Here is a 19,641-nt window from a genome sequence, read left to right as displayed (position 1 = left end):
AAGTGAAAGCAAGTTTTTTGTTTGTTTTTGTTTTTGAGATGGAGTCTCGCTCTGTTGCCCAGGCTGGAGTACAGTAGCGCGATCTCGGCTCACTGCAACCTCCACCTCTCAGGTTCAAGCAGTTCTCTTGCCTTAGCCCCTGAGTAATTGGGATTACAAATATGCACCACTACACCCAGTTAATTTTTGTATTTTTAGTAGAGATGGGGTTTTACCATGTTGGCCAGGCTGGTCTTGAATTCCTGACCTCAGGTGATCTACCTGCCTTGGCCTCCCAAAGTGCTGGGATTACAGGTGTGAGCCACCGTGCCCGACAAAAGCAAGTTTATTAGGAAAGTAAAGAAATAAAAGAATGGCTACTCCATAGAGCAGCCCTGAGGACTGCTGGTTGCCCTTTTTTGTGGTTATTTCTTGATGGTATGCTAAACAAGGGGTGGATTTTCATGCCTCCCCTTTTTAGACCATATAGGATAATTTCCTGATGTTGCCAGGACAGCCAGAGGTCACTCTTGTGGCCATGTTGGTTTTCATAGGTTTTGGCTGGCATCTTTACTGTGACCTGTTTTATCAGCAGGGGCTTTATGATCTGTATCTTGTGATGACCTCCTATCTCACCCTGTGACGTAAAATGTCTTAACCATCTGGGAATGCAGCCCAGTAGGTCTCAGCCTCATTTTACGTAGCTCCTATTTAAGACGGAGTTGCTCTGGTTCAAACGCCCCTAACACTATCACTGCACTTCTGCAAGCAAACTCCAGCCAGCATTGTAAACACCAGAGATCAGTGTAGACATGGCCTATGAAATTGCTGCAGACGTGATCTCATCTTCTGTCTTTTCCATTCTTTTTCTCCTACCACCCATTTCCCCTTTCCTCTCTTCCTCTCTGCAATGCCATTTGTTCCTCCTGGACCTTCTCAGTATGGACTATCCCAGGCTTCCTTTGCGGGAAGATTATACAGCCAGCTGTAAGAAGGAAGTCAGATAACACACATCTGATGCTCTCTTCCAGATACTGAGCCTCTTAATACCAGATGCTCTTCTGGCGGCTGTTTTTCTGGCTTCCTCTCAGAGAAGTATCTTTGATAAGAAGAGAGCCAATCAGCAAGATAGAGAATAAGATGTTGAAAATGATGTATCTGGCGTCTAACATGAAATCTCTTAAAATCTAGGTTCTTTTTTTTTTTTTTTCTTTTTTGGAAGACAGGGTCTTGCTCTGTTGCCCAGGCTAGAGTGCAGTGGCATGATCTTGGCTCACTGCAGCCTCAACCTCCCCGGCTCAAGGAATCCTCCTGCCCCAGCACCCACCCCCCGCCCACCCCCAGATAACTGGGACTACAGGAGTGCGTCACCATACCCGACTGAAAATCTAGGTTCTAATTTCCTGCTATTAAACATAAGAAGAATGAGAACATGCCTTATGTTTCAAAATCTGACATCAAACACTGGAAGATTCATGGTTGCAAAACTTCTGTTTGTCTTTAAAAAATATGTTGGTCAAGGGTTTTCCTTAGTCAAAATTATTGAAAGGCTAAGAGGTCACCTTAACTCCCTTTACAGTCTTCAAAAAATGTGGGTGGCCCTTATTGCAACATAATGCTGATCTGCATAATAGTAGCTGTGATCGTTAAGGACTCTTGTCAGCATAACCTTAATTGTGCAGGGCAATCAGGCTGTACAGCCCTATTGCCTGGCAGCTAAAGGCCTGGTTCTGGAGGCAGGCAGGACTGATCAGGATCCAGCCTTCACAATATGCTAATTATATTATTTGGGCTGATAGCTTAATCTTTCTTTCTTTTATTTTTCATTTTATTTTATTTTATTTTTGGAGACAGAGTCTCACTCTGTCAGTCACCCAGGCTGGAGTACAGTGGTGCAATCTTGGCTCCCTGCAACCTCCACCTCCTGGGTTCAAGCCATTCTTGTGCCTCAAGCCTCCTGAGTAGCTGGGATTACAGGTGTGCACCACCATGCCCAGCTAATTTTTGTATTTTTAGTAGAAATGGGGTTTTGCCAGGTTGATCAGGCTGGTCTGGAACTCAAGTGATCTGCCCGCCTCAGCCTCCCAAAGTGTTGGGATTATAGGTGTGAGCCACTGTACCCAACCTTAATGGCTTAATCTTTCTCTGTCTCAGTTTCCTCATTTGTCAAAGGACAATAGTATCTACATCGTGGAGCACTGAGAAATACAATGATGGAATCTTTTACTGTTTCACTGGCAGCTTTTAGCGTGATAATATTCTGGTTTATAGTGTCCCAAAAAAGAGTCTCAGAGGCTATTTTAAAATTAGTAGTTAAAATCATTTGAGTTTTTAATTTTTTCGAGACAAGATCTCGCTCTTGTTTAGAGTTCAGTGGTGTGATCACAGCTCACTGCAGCCTTGAACTCCTGGGCTCAAGCGATCCTCTCACCTCAGCCTCCTGAGTAGCAACTATAGGCACATGACACCACTTCTGGCCAATTTTAAAAATTATTTGTAGGCACAGGGTCTTGCTGTGTTGCCCAGGTTGGTCTTCAATGCCTGGCCTCAAGCAATTCTCTCGCCTTGACCTCCAAAAGTGGTGGGATTACAGGCATGAGCCACTGCGCGTGGCCTCACTTGACTTTATTATCAACAAATATTTGAGTGCCTGAAGAGGTTAATTTTTTCCATTGTTAAAGAATAACTTTATTACATTTCTGAAACTGGTATTTTTCTTTCATTCAGTGCTTGGTATTCATATTTATTTTATTTATTCATCCCATATATATTCGTTTGGCACGTACCACGGTAAAGGTATTGGTGAAGAATGGAAGCCACTAGACCTAACCCTGTCTTCAATTCAGTAAAAGAAATAGGCATTCACATATAAAGAATAGTCTTTCAAGATCTAGCCCAGATGTCAGGCCTTCTGAGATGGTCATAACATTGCAGTACTGCAGTACTTACACCGTAGCATCTAATCAGGTTGCATTACGCTTTTTTTTTTTTTTTTTTTTTTTTACATTTCTTTTTCTTTTTTTTTTTTTTTTTTTTTTTTTTTTCTTTATTTATTTATTTATTTATTATTATTATACTTTAAGTTGGAGGGTACATGTGCATAACGTGCAGGTTTGTTACATATGTATACTTGTGCCATGTCTTTTTCTCACCTAGAATAATCTTCTGGAGGTAGAAACCTTGTCTTACCACCCATTTCTTCTCTCACCTCTGTAAACTCAGCATTTAAAGGAATACACAACCTAGATTAGGCTAGATCCAAAATATCTGTTGCATGCAGGAACAAGCCACTATTTCTAATACAGTTAGAATGTGATAGATGGTACAGATAGAAAGGGGTACAGAGCCACAGAATTGAATGATTAATTGCAGTTTGAGCAGTGAGAAAGAAGAGATTTCTTAACTAAGAAGTTAAGAATGGCTAAGTAATTTTCCCCCAAGTTAAAAAGTCAACATTTGAACCAGGGCCAGAATTTCCTCCTGTCCTCAGAGGTCTCCGGAAAAAAAAAAAAAAAAAAAAATCCAGTTTATGGTCTTCTCATTCGTTACAAGCCTATGGACCTTGATTTTTTTCAAGGTTTTCTTCCACCTCTAATTTTTCCAAAATTTGTTGACATCATGTACATCACATTGGGTCAAGCAATAGAGCCATAGACATGACTTCTATTGCCATTTCTTTAATAAGGCAAATCTGGCCGGGTGTGGTGACTCACACCTGTAATCCCAACACTTTGGGAGGCTGAGGTGGGCAGATCACGAGGTCAGGAGATCAAGACTATCCTGGCTAACACGGTGAAACCCCGTCTCTAGTGAAAAAAAAAAAAATACAAAAAATTAGCTGGGCATGGTGTCACACGCCTGTAGTCCCAACTACTCTGGAGGCTGAGGCAGGAGAATTGCTTGAACCCAGGAAGCAGAGGTTGCAGTGAGTCAAGATCGCACCACTGCACTCCAGCCTGGGTGACAGAGCGAGACTCCATCTCAATAATAATAATAATAATAATAATAATTTTTAAAAAAGCAAATCTTACTCCATTCCAGAGCATATTAAATAACCAGTAACCATAGAAAATAGATTCCTATCTGTACTTTATATAAAAAGAAAGTTGCTTCTTTTAAAAACTCTGAGTTCAGAAAGCTCTTTAGTCCAGCAATCCCTCACAGTTGTGGTCGCTGTGTAACCAAATAGCATTTGGAAATGCTATTTTTTATGTCTTCACTAATGAATAGATGTCTGATGGCTTCTCACCTGCAGAAACCAACTTTCTACTCCTAGTCTCAGAAACCATTCTGAAATTAATTTTTCAATCTTTACTCCCAGCTACTCACAGAATTTCTACCTAACTTACTTGGTATATAGAATCTACTTTGTGGTTTCAGTTAGTCTATGTGGATTCTTTTATGTGATGTGGTCAGACCATAAGAGAAATTAATAATACATTTTAACCTAAAATTCTGATGTGTCCAACAAAGAGCAAGAGGGATATGTGATTATTTTTATTATTATTATTTTGAGACAGAGTCTCACTCTGTCACCCAGGCTGGAGTGCAATGGCACAATCTTTTCTCACTGCAACCTCTGCCTCCTGGGTTCAAGCGATTCTCCTGCCTCAGCCTCCCAAGTAGCTGAGATTACAGGCGCCCACCGCCATGCATGACTAATTTTTTGTATTTTTAGTAGAGACGGGGTTTCACTATGTTGGCCAGGCTGGTCTCGAACTCCTGACCTCAGATGATCCACCTGCCTCGGCCTCCCAAAGTGCTGGGATTACAGGCATGGTTCACTGTACCCGGCTGGGATTATTCTTTAACATGAACATTACAGGGGGCAAAAATAAGGAGACAAGAAAATGAACAACAATATGATCATTTGAAACAGGGTCAGTGAGGCCAGGAGGTCATTTTTCTGGCTTCTCCCATCAGACCACGGCTTTGCTGCTGTCTGAGTGCCCCTCAGGCCTCCTTAGGGTCCCCTCCTCAACCGTCCCCTCCTTTGAATGTGTTCGTATAGAAACTGCTCTGGAGACCAGAAGAGCTGGCTCACACCTGTAATCTCCATACCTAGGGAGGCTGAGGTGGATCACTTGAGTACAGGAGTTTGAGACCAGCCTGGGCAACATGGGAAAGCCCCTACTCTACAAAAAATACAAAAATTAGATGGGCATGATGACACATGCCTGTTAGGGGGATAAGGTGGGAGGATCATTTGAGCCCGGGGAGGTTGAGGTTGCAGTGAGCTGTGATTGTACCACTGCATTTCACCCTGGGCAGCAGAACGAGACCTCTTCTTAAAACAACAACAACAACACATCAAATATGAGTTATCATAAGAAAGCTGCAAAGACAAGTATGTCTTAAAGCTGATGTATTAATCAGGATTGTCTATTAGGTTGGTGCAAAAGTAACTGCGGTTTTTTCCATTACTTTTGCACCAACCGAATAGATTATGCTACTTAACAAATTAACCCTGTGATTTGCTAATATTTGTGGTATTTTCTGGTATGACACAGAAACATTTGATTTCTTATGCACGCAAATCTTATTCTCACGGCGACTTAGGAATTCTGGCTACTTCCCTCTTGCGATCATGCCATCTAAACACATGGATTCCAGATCACCATGACAGAGAGACAGAGCTGATGGATTGTACACATGCTCTTAAATATATTGGCCTGGAAGTGGCATATGTCACTTCGCTTCATAGTAGCTTCTTGGCTCTAGTACCCACTGGGATGTTTGTTGTATTCAGGTTTTGGCTGTGGAATCTAGCTTAAGACTAAAATCTTCCCGCTCTAGTTTCTTTCATCAGCTCTCCCAATGTAATTGATTATTTTATCAATTTTGTTATGCCTAGCACTTTATCTGTACAATGACGTCATTGGCATTTATACAGAATATACACATATTAACAGATATTTCTATCTATAAGCAATGGCATCTATGTCTCTGTGATGATTAAATTTTTGTGACAATTAAATTTTTGATGAATTTAATGGTATCAAATCAAATTGCAGAACTCTAGCATGGATTATGCTGTATGCTGTAGATCTCAGGGAGTCAGTTTATACCTTGGGGAATACATGTATTACCCTCTGTTACGAGTGAAAAACTCCAAATTCATTAGATATGCATCTGTCATATTTGTCTTGGCTCTGATCTATATCTGTCTATTCAAAATTTACATATATGCATCTATATTTATGAAGGTACCTGCCGGCGAAGGCTGAAAAGTGAGGCTCATTGGAACTAAAGATACATGTATACTATATACTGTTCAGTAAGTCGCAGCCTTCGGCCACGGTGAAGATCTGGATAAAAGGCTAATGTTGTAGAAAGTGTAGGTTTTGAAAAACTAGGCATGTTTTGTAAATAAATAAATAAGTACAAAGTTTAGAAACGGAACTAGACTCAGCTAAGAATTTCCTCTTCAGAGCTATTAATTTATTCTAATCCAATGGCGAAATGATAGGAGAATAGCCATGTTTAGTAGAAGCAGCTACTTAGTTGTGTGAACTAATGACTGGATATGAGTTTACAGAGCAGTTTCTTTTTTTATTTTTTATTTTTATTTTATTTATTTATTCTTTTGAGATAGAGTCTCTCACGGTCACCCGGGCTGGAGTGCAATGGCACAATCTTGGCTCACTGCAACCTCTGCCTTCTGGGTTCAGGCAAGTCTCCTGCCCCAGCCCCCCAAGTAACTGGAGATTACAGGTGCCCACCACCATGCCTGGCTAATATTTTGTATTTTTAGTAGAGATGAGGTTTCACTATATTAGGCAGGCTGGTTTCAAACTCCTGACCTCATGATACATCTGCCTCGGCCTCCCAAAGTGCTGGGATTACAGTTGTGAGCCACTGCGCCCAGCCTCAGAACAGTTTCTTACCTAAACTTTTGGAGGAAAATGACATATTTTTTTTAAGCAATTAAGAAATCTAGTATACTGTGTGCAGAGCGAATAGTAATAGCACCAAAATCTCACAAATCACCACTGAAGAACTTACTCATTTAACCAAATACTGCCTATTCCCCAAAGACCTATAGAAATAAAAAATAAAGAAATAATTCATAAGCCACAATAGGAAGAGGGAAGAAATATCCTTATACGAATTATGAAGAACACAGAGAAAGCCAGTAACATGCTCAGTATTTTTTAGCACTGTTTTCTCAACAAGTATTTATAATGGGGGAAAAGACTGTAAGGAGAACATATTACTGCCATTAGCTAAAATTGCTGTGCTGTTTCTCTTTACATGTATTACAGGTTGAGTATCCTTTATCTGAAATACTTGGGACCAGAAATATTTCAGATTTCAATTTTTTCGGGGGGATTTTGAAATATCTGCATTATATACTTACTGGTTGAGCATCTCTAATTTGAAAATCTGAAATACTAAATGCTCCAACATGGCCTTTGAGTGTTATGTTGATACTCAAAAATCTCGGATTTTGGAGCTTTTCAGATTTTGAATTTTCAGGTTAGAGATCTCGAACCTGTAGTATAGTCCATCCTCTCTACAACTCTGTTGGGTAGGCACTACTACTTGTTTCGTTTTTCGTTTTTTTTGAGATGGAGTCTCACACTTTCATCCAGGCTGGAGTGCATCTTGGCAGGTGCAATCTTGGCTCACGGCAATCTCTGCCTCCTGGGTTCAAGCAATTGTCCTGCCTCAGCCTCCCAAGTACCTGGGATTACAGGTGCCTGCAATCACTCCTGGCTAACTTTTGCATTTTTGGCTAACTTTTGCATTTTTAGTAGAGATGAGGTTTCACCATGTTGCCCAGGCTGGTCTTGAACTCCTGGCTTCACGTGATCCACCCACCTTGGCCTCCCAAAGTGCTGGGATTACAGGTGTGGGGTAGGCACTACTATTAACTATAGTTAACAGAACGAGAAACTGAGGCACAAAGCAGTTCAGGCTTGTCTGAGGGGACACAGCCAGTAAGTGGCAGCACCAGTATTTAAATCCAATTATCTTCCTATGTGTGGGAGCCTTGCTCTTAACTTCTAGATCACACCACCTCTCTGATGGGGGATGAAACAGAAAGATGTTCTGAAATGCTAAGGAAGAGAAGGACTGGACTGGGGACCAGTCTGCCTCTTGTCAGTAAGTGTGAATGAGATTTAATGCTCATCCTGGAATGGATGAAGTACTAGTGTCCTGGTTGGATCTGCCTTTAATCATTTGAAGAAGAAAAGGAGTTTGGCACTAAAGAAGCAGTGGTGTGCATGCCTGTAGTCCCAGCTTCTCGGGAGGCTGAGTTGGGATCATCCAAGCCCAGAGGTCAAGGCTGCTGTGAACTGAGCAGTGATCGCACCACTGCACTCCAGCCTGGGTAATGGAGTGAGAATGTCTCAAAAATAAATAAATAATAAAGAAGCAGTTGCATACATAGTGGTGAGTCTACAGAAAGTGAAAACCAAGAAAATGTTAACCAATTTCAGAGCAACCACTGCACATGAAAGGAGTATAGTATCATAACAGAATCACAAGTCATAGCTGGAGAATTTATAATATTGCATGTGTGAGGCCCGTGAGCAAAGAATATGATAGGATCCAATCAGTAGAAAAACATCTCTTGTCCTCAGAGAAATTCCAGATAATCTTAGATATGTCTAAAGACAATCAGGATGTGGTCAGTGATCAGAAACAATAGTCATTTACATTTGGGTACGATGAAAAACAAAAGTAAAAAAAAAAAAAAAAGAACAGAAAGAAGCTGATGTCTAAGAGAGATGATGTTCCTCAAGGGATGAGATGAAGGAGTTAGCCTGGATATGATTCCCGGAGGACTGATTTATTTTTTCCTTTTTTTTTTCTTTTTTTGAGATGGACTCTGGCTCTCTCACCCAGGCTGGAATGCAGTGGCACAATCTCAGTTTACTGCAACCTCCACATCCAGGGTTCAGCCTCCTGCCTCAGCCTCCCATGCAGTTGGGACTACAGGCACATGCCACCATGCCTGGATAATTTTTGTATTTTTAGTAGAGATGGGGTTTCCCCACGTTGGCCAGGATGGTCTCAAACTCCTGACCTCAAGTGAATTTACCTGCCCTGGCCTCCCAAAGTGCCAGGATTATAGGAGTGAGCCACTGCACCCGGCTGAGAACTGACACTTTGACTTGTGACTCAAAGGTCATCTCAGAAGATTTGGACTATTACATAATAGGACATCTTGCAGCAGAAACTGAACAATTAAAAAGACTAAATTCAGGGGTTGTAGTTTTACTTGCAAAATTGACTTACAGTTGACGTTAATCACCCAGAATGCAGAAAAAGAGCAAAGGAATCCTAAATGGGGATCATTCATAACACATCGCTTTTGATCCATGTTTAATTGGGTGCCACCAACCTCAGCATTAGCTTTCATTTTAATTAGCGATATGGAAGAGCAAAAGAACATTATCTTGAGAACAGTGCTATATTAAGGAAAGCTCTGCAAGAAATCAAGATGAGATTATACTAGAAAACCTGCTAAGGAGTGCCGGGGGGTAGGTGGGGAAGTATGGAAAGGCAAGAACCAAAGTCTAGCTAGGCAGTGTCAGGAGACACCTGGAAAGTGGTAATCAGCTAGAGGAAATTGCCACAAAATTAGATGGAAATTTTCAGTATTGAGGGATCTAAAAAAGACCAGTGTGATTCAGTTCAGTGCATAGATGCAGAACTCATATTGCAAATGTCCAGATCGTCCTTCCTGTCTTTTCTTATGAAGCTTGAGCCTTTGCCATTTATTCATTCTTCCTGCAGGTATGTTCTTGGATTAATTCATTCAAATGCTTATTTATTTACTAGGGATCTACCTTTTGAGGTTGGCATTGAACATTATGTAAAAAGTACAAGGCCAGGCACAGTGGCTCATCCCTGTAATCCCAGCACTTTGGGAGGCTGAGGCAGGTGAATTGCCTGAGCTCAGGAGTTCGAGACCAGCCTGAGCAACATGGTCTTAGGAGGCTGAGATGGGAGGATTATTTGAGCCTGGGAAGTCAAGGCTGCAGTGAGTCACGATCATTCCACCATACTCCAACCTGGGTGACAGAGCAAGACCCCGTCTCAATAAAATAAATAAATAAAAATAAAAAGTACAAAACCTAACATCTGCCCTCTTTTAGTCCATTTGTGTTACTGTAAAAAATACCAGAGGTTGGGTGATTTATAAAGAATAAAGGTTTATTTGGCTCTTGATTCTGATGGTTGGAAAGTTCAAGATTGGGCCTCTGCATCTGATGAGGGCCTTAGGATGCTTCCACTCATGACCAAAAGGGGAGCCTCTATTTGCAGAGATCACATTGTATGAGAGGATGCAAGAGTGCTGAGGAGGTGCCAGGCTCTTTTTAACAACCAGTTCTCATAGGAACTAAGAAAGTGAGAACTCACTCACCCCTAAGGGAGAGCATTCATCCCGTTCATGAGGGATCCACCAGCCACCATAACTCAAACACCTCCCATTAGGCCCCTTCAACTTTGGGGATGAAATTTCAACATGAGATTTGGAGGGGACAAATATCCAAACCATAGCATGCACTGCCAAAGAGGTATCTCTTTACTGAAAACAGTACAAACCTTTGGGTCTGATTTGAGTGTGGAATGATCCAGGAATATTTAGTTTAATATTTAATTTCCAAGAAGTTGAAGCTATCATTATTCATTTATAATTTTGTTAGATGTGATCAGAGAATGCAATCTGTAAAACTCTTACTTTTAAATTTCGCTTAAAGATTAGTTTACAAAGTTTTTCTTAGAATAAAATATACAATCAGTGTTTATAAGTATTGCATAGATAGTCATGGACAATTATCTATTCTGTATGCTCTACACACACACACACACACACATATGTGTTGGGTTTGTTGCTTGTATTATTCATTTCTTCTCAGTCTTTATTTTTTAAGGTTGTTCACTTCTAAGCAAAGTATAATGAAGTCTCCCATATAATTGTATTTTTATCTTTTTCTCCCTTCATTCCTAAGAATTTCTGATTCACAGGTTTTTAGTTGCTATCACACCTTCTTGATAAGTTATGTCTTTAACATTACCAGATGACCTCTTCATTCTGTTTAGTGTCTGTCAGCTTTTTTTTAATATTATCACTCTTGATTTACATTTGTTTGCATCTGTCAGGTATGTCTTATCATTTATTTTCAATGTCTCTGTATTAATTCAGGTTGAGTATCCCTAATCTGAAAATCCAAAATGAAATGTTCCCAAATCTGAAACTTTTTGAGCACCAACGTGATGCTCAAAGGTCATGCTCATGGAAGCATTTCAGATTTTGGATTTTTGAATTAGGGATGCTCAACTAGTAGCTATATACTGCAAATATTCTAAAATCCAAAAAAAAAAATCTGAAACCTGAAACACCTCTGGTCCCAAGCATTTTGGATAACAGTTACTCAACCTGTAATGAGCATGTTTATTAGAAACTACATACATATTGGCCGGGTGCGGTGGCTCAAGCCTGTAATCCCAACACTTTGGGAGGCCAAGGCAGGCGGATCGCCTGAGGTCAGGAGTTCAAGACCAGCCTGGCCAATATGGTGAAACCCTGTCTCTAGTAAAAATGCAAAAGTTCGCTGGGTGTGGTGGCACATGCCTATAATCCCAGCTACTCAGAGCCTAAGGCAGGAAAATTGCTTGAACCCAGGAGGCAGTGGTTGCAGTGAGCCAAGATCATGCCACTGTACTCCAGCCTGGGTGACAGAGCAAGACTCTGTTTCAAAAAAAAAAAGAAACTACATACAAATAAAACTTGGTTTTGCTTTTTCAGCCTAATTCGGTAGTCTGTTTTTAATGGGAAATTCCGTCCACTACCATTTAGTGTAACAACTGATGGACTTAATTGTATTCCTCCATCTTAATTTGACAGCAAGTACTGTATGTCTATTCTTCTTCTCTCTTAAATGTGGCTCATGCTATTTAAATGCTAAACAATGGCTTGAGTTTAGGTCTTGACAAGCTGTGTCTGAAATGACAGTGGTTGTTCCAAGTGAAAATGACTGTTAGACATTTGGAGATAAAATAGGACTGGACCCTATGCCAGAAAACAAGACTAGACAGATACATGTTGGAGGTATCAGCTGTATTAGTTATAGTTCTTCACAATATCAGAAGCAATAGCAGAATTCCTTTTTCTTTGGGGGATCTCAGTCTTTGCTCTGAAGGTCTTCAACTGATTAAATGAGGTCTACTCACATTATGGTAGGCAATCTGCCTTATTCAAAGTCTAATGATTTAAATGCTAATCACACCTAAAAAATACCTTTACAGCAACATCTACACCGGTGTTTGACCCAACGACTGGGCACCATAACCTGGCCAGGTTGAAACATGAAATTAACCATCCCCCTCTGCACCACAGCAACAGCCGACAAAATGTGAACGGATAATTTCTAAAAACAAGCAACAACTACAATCAAACACAGAGCCAAAGATCAAGGGTTTAGCATTAGAGAATCACCACAGTTGGGATCCATTGTTTCATTAAAGAATCCAAGTATTCTTATCTTTTGGTAATACTTGTAGTGTGGTCTTATGAAATGTATATGGTTTTTTTCTATGTTTGTCATGTTTGACAGTTTTTCTCTAGACCAGAACTTCAGACTGGAGATATTTCTTAAGAGTTGCTATTTCATTAGCCTTATCTACATCCTAGAGATCTGTTTGCCCTGGGGTTTTGAGAGCTAAGCCCTGAGTTGCAATGCATTAACTCTGTCCCGTGCAGTCTTTCTAGGACTAAATACAGCCTGCAGCTAAATACATGCTGCTTCTCCAAGTCTGCTGCTGTGCTGATGTTTCTGTCTGAACTACCCCAGACTCCAGTACCATCTGTTAACTCCGTATCTCGGAGGATCCTCCGAAGGTCTGCGTTGACCCTTTGCAATCCAGTATGCACTTTCAGGCTCATCTACTACATAAATCCTTTCAGCATGGCTTTGTTTAGTTAGAATCTTAGTATCCCAATTAGGAGCAATTTTATTAAACTAGGAGTATCAGTGCCTGGTAGCTAAGTGCAGGTGTTTTGGGTTTAAATCTTGGGTCAGCCTGATTTTAAATCTCAGCTCCAACACTTAATAGCCATGTAAACTTACTGAAATTACCTAACCTCTCTAAGGCTTAGTTTCTCCATTTGTAAAATGGGAATAATGATTATTCTTACATCATACTATTGCTGTGGGACTTAAATGAGATAAAGGTTGGTTATTTGAATGATAAAATATTGATATTTCACTTGAAAGAAAGTATTCCTTTTCTACCTGACAACTTCCAATTCATATTTCTTTTCTCTTTATTTTCCTTTCTTTTTCTTTTTCTTTTTTTCGATGGGGTTTTGGTCTTGTTGCCCAGGCTGGAGTACGATGGACAATCTCAGCTCACTGGAATCTCTGCCTCCCAGGTTCAAGCAATTCTCCTGCCTCAGCCTTCCAAGTAGTTGGGAATAAAAGGCATGTACCACCACGCAGCTAATTTTTTTGTATTTAGTAGGTTTCACCATGTTGGTCAGGCTGGTCTCAAACTCCTGGCCTCAGAGATCCACCCAACTCAGCCTCCCAAAGATTATAAGCGTGAGCCACTGCACTAGGCTCATGTTTCTTAAGAAACAAGAATTCAGACCATAAATAGTTAAGTCTAAGGTCTTTCACCAGTTGTTTGTATTCTTTTATCTTTGTGAGCTTTTTCAGTGAGGAGTTTTCCTTTTTTTTTTTTTTTTTTTTTTTTTTTTTGAGGCATGTTCTTACTCAGTTGCCCAGACTGGAATGCAGTGGTGCAAACATAGCTCACTGCAGCCTCAATCTTCTGGGCTCAGGCATTCCTCTCACCTCAGCCTCCCTGGTTGCTGGGACTAGAGGCACACACCAGCACACCGGGCTAATTTTTGCACTGTTTGTAGAGACAGGGTATTGCTATGTTGCCCAAGCTGGTCTCAAACTCCTGGGCTCAAACGATCCTGCAACCTCAGCCTCCCAAAGTGCTAGGATTACAGGCACGAGCCATTGCTCCTGGCCTGTTTTCTACCTCTGCTATAAAACAGGTTTGTTGAAGTGAATTCAAGACAGAGAATCTTATTTGCTCTCCAAGTCAATCATAGGTACCTATGATGTAGTTAAATTTAGAAGGAAAAAAAAAAGCTCATCTACATGCATTTATTGAGCTCTGATTTGATTAGTATGATGCTAAGGTTGCCATCAGGCAAATCACAATGTCATTAAGGCTTAGCGAGATGGTTTCCTCATTTAGGGATGGTAGGAAAAATCGTCACTGGACTGGTCACCTCTAATCAACTCTTGGCATTTCTGCCCAGCCCTCATGTGTTGTGCTTATTGCTGGGATCCTTGTTGCCAAACACTTTCCCTGCTCTAAGTTGTTCAAGATCTCTGTGTCTTGATCATAATAATGTCATTGCTGGTTACAAATTCTTCTCTTGGGTTTACCTCTGCTTGCTCACTGAGGAAACGGTTAATGGAGTTGCTTTCCCATCTGAATTATTTCTGGACTCTCTCCATTTGCCTTTACATTCTGACTCTTGTCGCTCTCTTTTCCAAGCCTGAATTCAATAAGCCAAAGCTGAGATACTGTAATTTCCTAAATAACCCAAAGGGAAGATCTGGCATAATGTATAACCACTCTGACTGCTGAATCAACTTGCACTTGCTCTTCTCTCTAATGGAACTTTGAAGAATAACTGTAATTGAATAGTGCCTCCACCCCATGTTCAGATTTGACTGAATCAAGCCTAGATCTGGTTATATCTGGTTTTGTTTGTTTCACGTTGTGTTTGTGCCCCACTGGGTATAAAGCCCAAGTGTGGGTTTCATCTGGATGTATTTTCATCTCACAGAGGCATTAATTGAATCTCTGACAATAGTCTTGCCTCCGAGGAGTGCTCCAACTCTGGCTGCGGTATTAAACCAGGGTAGTTCTTGGTTCCCTTCAAAGGTAACCTCCCATCTGTTGACTGTGAACTATGGCAATGCCAAGCTTGCAGAATCATTGGAGAAGAGGATCCAAAGCATTTACAATTCCCTGCTATGCAAAGAGTCATTCTGAGTTTTTTTTTAACCTATGATTGCTCTCTTTAAATACCTGGGTGCACCCAGCAAGGTGTAGAGGTTAATGTTTGCTCTCTGACCTTTGAGGACAGATGCAGTGAATCTGTTGCAGTTTGCAAGGGGATCTGTGGCAAGTTACAGCAGACAGCTTGTTCAGCTACTGCTGTTGCCAAAACTCTGCAGTGTCACATCTTGCTCGCGGCTGCCTTAAAGTGCTTCTCAGCTCATTCTGCGTGTGTAACTTCATTCAGCTTCCTGCTGAGTCCCACTGAAGAACTTTGTACTGTGGCATATGACAGCGACTTGATAACATTATGATAAACTCCTATGGGTTTGAACTCAGTCCTATTCAAATTTTCTGGTGCCTAGTGGTCAGCAGTCTTAGACCTGGGGAGTAAGAGCTGTGGCTGCAGTGGATTTAGAGGTAAGAAGAAAGATGGCTGGACTCAGATATTGAGTATCTTAGAGCCTACGGACGATTTTCCAAAGCCTAGAATAGATTTCAGTGTAATTCTGGTAATTTACATAAACTAGGATAGACATGCAAAATATCTGGATATGTTAGGAAGGAGTTAAAAAATTCTCCACACCTTTTCCTACCACCTCTGCAGCCATAGAAGCCAAGGGGAAATGCACACACACACACACACACACACATACACACTCTGGCAGGGAACCTGTTTTGCAAGTTTTGCTGGTAAAAAGTTCTAGGAAGGGGGCTGGTGGAGAACAGAGTGGAAAAGAAGTATCAGTTGAAGGTTTTTCAAGACCTGAGTTTTCAAGGTAACTTTATCCTGCAGAGGGAGACACGCATGGCCGCTGTAGGTTTTTCTTCCACCAATTAAGTGCATTGTTAGACAGGGAGGGGCAGATTAACGAACGCCTATAATTTTGATCACTGTTTTCTGCAAAACAGCTCAGGCTTTGAAAATGAAGCCATCGTTCCCGGCTCAGTTTCTGCCAACAGCACAAATTATACTGTGCAGAGATCCAAAGCCCCTAAAAAGGTTTCATTAATGAACAATTTCAGATGACTGTTTAAGTCTTTGCCTGACAGGTAATGTTGGCATGTCGGCAGGTGGGGTTACGGTTTCCATGGAGATTTATGATGTCATGCTTGAAAGAGCATGTCAAGACAGCCGATTTAACAAGTAGCTACTCAAAAAGTCCTATAGGCTACAAGTAGATTTTATGCAAATGACGAGAGTTTCACTGGGAAAAACTGCAAAAGAAAACAGCCCAGACATGGAGGGGGGTTTTACCTGACAGCTCAGAAGGAAGACCCTGGAGTCCATTCCAGACAAAAACTTCCAGAAGAATTAGATTTTCTGCTTTAACTGCCGCCTCACCTGAGGAACTCTGCGTACAGGTAAATACACGGGGTTTTTTTCTTCCAAGTTTTTGCCAAAAATCATTTGGAAACATTTCGCTCTGTTTCTCGGCATTGTTCTCTTGGCAGGAAGAACTGAATCAATAAGCCCAGCTTTCCCATAGCAATGTTCGTGCTTAGGGGCTGTTTTTAAGGGCTTTTTTTTTTTTTTAATTGAATGAACTGAGATTTTTGAATAGAGCTGAAAACAAGTGATGCATTGTGCATTCTGCTGACTGTGCTCTGTGAATACTGCTATAAAAATGCCACAGATAAGAGTTAGATGGACAATATGAAAATTGAGATGCTCTATGTATTTGTTATTTATTCCTAGATGTTGTGTCTAAGTGTGTGTGTGTTCTTCTACTCTTAAAACAGACCTGAAATGGAGACTCTGTGTAGTTTTGTATTTTCACATTGTAAAAATGCCAAAAACAAAATCCATGGAATGTTGCAGAAATAGTCTTTGAATCAGGTTTATGAACATTACACTTTTTTTAAAGTACGTATCTGTATGCTTTTCTTACCGAGGCATTTTTCCCAGACTAGAAAAAAAAACAATCCTGTTAGAGACATCCAGTTTTTGAGCTTTTAGGGAAGCAGGACTTCTAAATTCCAAGAAGACAGATAAAAACTTTTGGAGGAAGGTGGGGTGTGGGTGATAAAGGTAGTTTTTAAAGCATGGTTTAAAAGAAAATACTGGTCACTTGGGAGTATGAGTTTTTTTGTTTGTTTGTTTGTTTGCCTCGGCTGCCAGTGAGGATAAGTAAACAGTCTTGCCAGCCATTCGGATGTGATAGCAATCACTGGATGTGGCCGTGGATCTCTGAGTTCGCTGAAAGGGGTTAGTTCAGAGGCATCGGTTGCCCTGTGAGTAGTTAGTTCCACCAAGCTTAAAAAGAACACAAAGCCTATTGTTTCTTCCACACAGTGCATGGCAATGTGTGAGGTGAAAGCACAGAGCTTAGAATCATTGAAAGATACCTGTAAAATGGGAATCTGAACTTTTGAAACTAAAACTACTTAGGAGCAAGTGGACCGTCTTTCAAAATGTTGTAAGAACTGTCTCATGTGTGAGAATGAGACCTCCTGAAATTTTGCAGTTAGATAATGTGGATTAATGCCAGAACTCACATTCATATTAAATTGTTACCACAGTTATTGCGAAACACCGAGTGACAAAGAACTGTGCCTCCAACATCGGAAGGCCTGGGCGTTGAGTTCTAGCTTCACCACTTAGTGGTTGTATAACTTGAGGAAAGTAAATTCATGTCCTTAGGCCTCAGTCATCATGTCCATAAAATGGGATGCCAGTAGCTGTGTTGTGAGGATTAAATAACAAAACAGACGTAGCACAGTTCTAAGCATTCATGTTCCAAATGTTAACGATTCTTTGTTTACTGTTGAAATGACATTGGATGTTTAGAAAGTGTTTTTATATTTACTTCCTCTTATCATTACAAGTAATGACTAGCAGTCAAATAAGTCTAGCACCTTTTTTTTTTTTTTTTAAAGACAGGGTCTCACTCTGTCACCTAGGCTGAAGTGCAGTGGCACGATCTTGTCTCACTGCAACCTCCGCCTCTCCGGCTAAAGCAATCCTCCCACCTCAGCCTCCTGACTACTGGCACATGCCACTGTGCCAGGCTAATTTTTTGTATTTTTGGTAGAGATGGGGTTTCAACATGATGCCCAGGCTGGTCTCAAACTCCTGGGCTCAAGTGATTCACCCACGTTGGCCTCCCAAAATGCTGGAATTATAGGCTTGAGCCATTGCACCCGGCCTTGGCTAGCAGTCTTTATTTCCACATTACAGATGAAGAAACTGTGGCTCAGAGAGATACTGGGAAATACAACATAATAAACTATCCTAAACTGCCTGCACTTTTTCTCATTTTAGGAGGCATAGAAAAAAATGAATGTGTTATTGAAATAACTCCCAGCAGCAGCAATTATTCTGTAAAGTAATTAAAATACAAAATGTTAAATATGTCGAAGGAGCCAGGGTATTTATATTTTTACACTAATTATGCTTTTGCCACTTTTTTCTAGACAGGCTAAAGAAGTGATATTAATTTACTTTTTACTGGTACCTACTGATAGGAACGCAAGTACTGCACAGACTGAACATTTTAAATTTTACCTGCCTGAAATTTTTCTTGGCCATACAAGTGGAGTCAGATTTTGATGTTACAGGTATTTTCGGAGTGAGAACCCAAGTCACCAAGGCGCTGTGTTTGCTACAGGGTGCAGAAGGAGCCTAGGCGTGGAATATACAGTCCTTTATTCCTTCTGCGTTCTAGACATTGGCACCTCCTCCCTTGCCTCTATCCCAGACAGAAACACAGCCCATAATTATATTCTACATCCATTGTATGTAAGAGACAAATATGTTTTTCATTGTGCTAATTTTAGCCACAGTCTCTCTAGCTGAGGAAAACACTCGCTTCGTTCCAAGGTTTTCCTAACAATTTTTCCAGCTTTTCCATGTCAGACTATTCAGAATTACTCAGTTTCCACACTCCTGGGAGAAGGCTCTTCATGGAGCATTGAGTAGGCTCATGGACGGGGATTCTGGAGGGTTGTGGCATCTGAGCTGCTGAGGCTGAACTCATTCTGTGACAGATGATGTCTGTGTTCCCATGAGTTAGGCTGCATTGAGGACTCTCATTCCCAGCACTGTTTGGGGGCACTGGGAAAAGGTTGGGTTATCTTATCCCAAGGGTAGATCTATAAGGAGAAAAGCAAGTATCTATTTATTTATTTATTTGAAACTTCTGCTTTTATTTTTAGATATAGGAGGTACACGTACAGGATTGTTGCATGAGTATACTGGACCCAGATAATGAGCATGGTACCCAATAGGTAGTTTTTTTAACACACGTCCCACCTCCATCCCCACTCTAGTAGTCCCCAGCGTATTTTGTTCCCATGTTTACATCCATGTGTGCTCCATGTTTAGCCCCCACTTATAAGTGGGAACATGTGGTATTTGGTTTCGTATTTCTGCATTAATTTGCCTAGGAAAATGGTCTTCAGTTCCATCCGTGTTGCTGCCAAGGAAATGATTTCATCCTTTTTTATGGCTTTATAGGATTCCATGGTGTCTATGTACCACATTTTCTTTATCCAGTCCACCACTGATGGGTACCTAGGTTGATTCCATGTCTTTGTGGATAACGCGGTGATGAACATATAAGTGCTTGTGTCTTTTCCGTATAATGATCTATATTCCCTTGGGTATAT

The 19,641-nt window shown here is 40.8% G+C and overlaps 1 protein-coding gene across 23 annotated transcripts in view; it reads left to right on the top strand.

Annotated features, from left to right (window-relative positions):
• Window positions 1-19,641, top strand: part of LOC105480028 (KIAA1217 ortholog) — a 910,528-nt gene that overhangs the window by 580,050 nt on the left and 310,837 nt on the right. The window contains exon 1 of one of the 23 annotated variants that reach the window (XM_071070366.1): window positions 13,742-16,395. The exons of the other annotated variants lie outside the window; for them this stretch is intronic. The gene's annotated coding sequence lies outside the window, so the exon portion shown is untranslated. Of the gene's footprint in view, window positions 1-13,741; window positions 16,396-19,641 lie in introns of those variants that run through there. 23 annotated transcript variants of the gene reach the window in all.

Source organism: Macaca nemestrina, chromosome 9 (genome assembly GCF_043159975.1).
Source record: "Macaca nemestrina isolate mMacNem1 chromosome 9, mMacNem.hap1, whole genome shotgun sequence".
NCBI classification, from domain to species: domain Eukaryota; kingdom Metazoa; phylum Chordata; class Mammalia; order Primates; family Cercopithecidae; genus Macaca; species Macaca nemestrina.
Note: the sequence above shows the minus strand (reverse complement) of the source record. Positions and strands in the feature narration are given on the sequence as shown.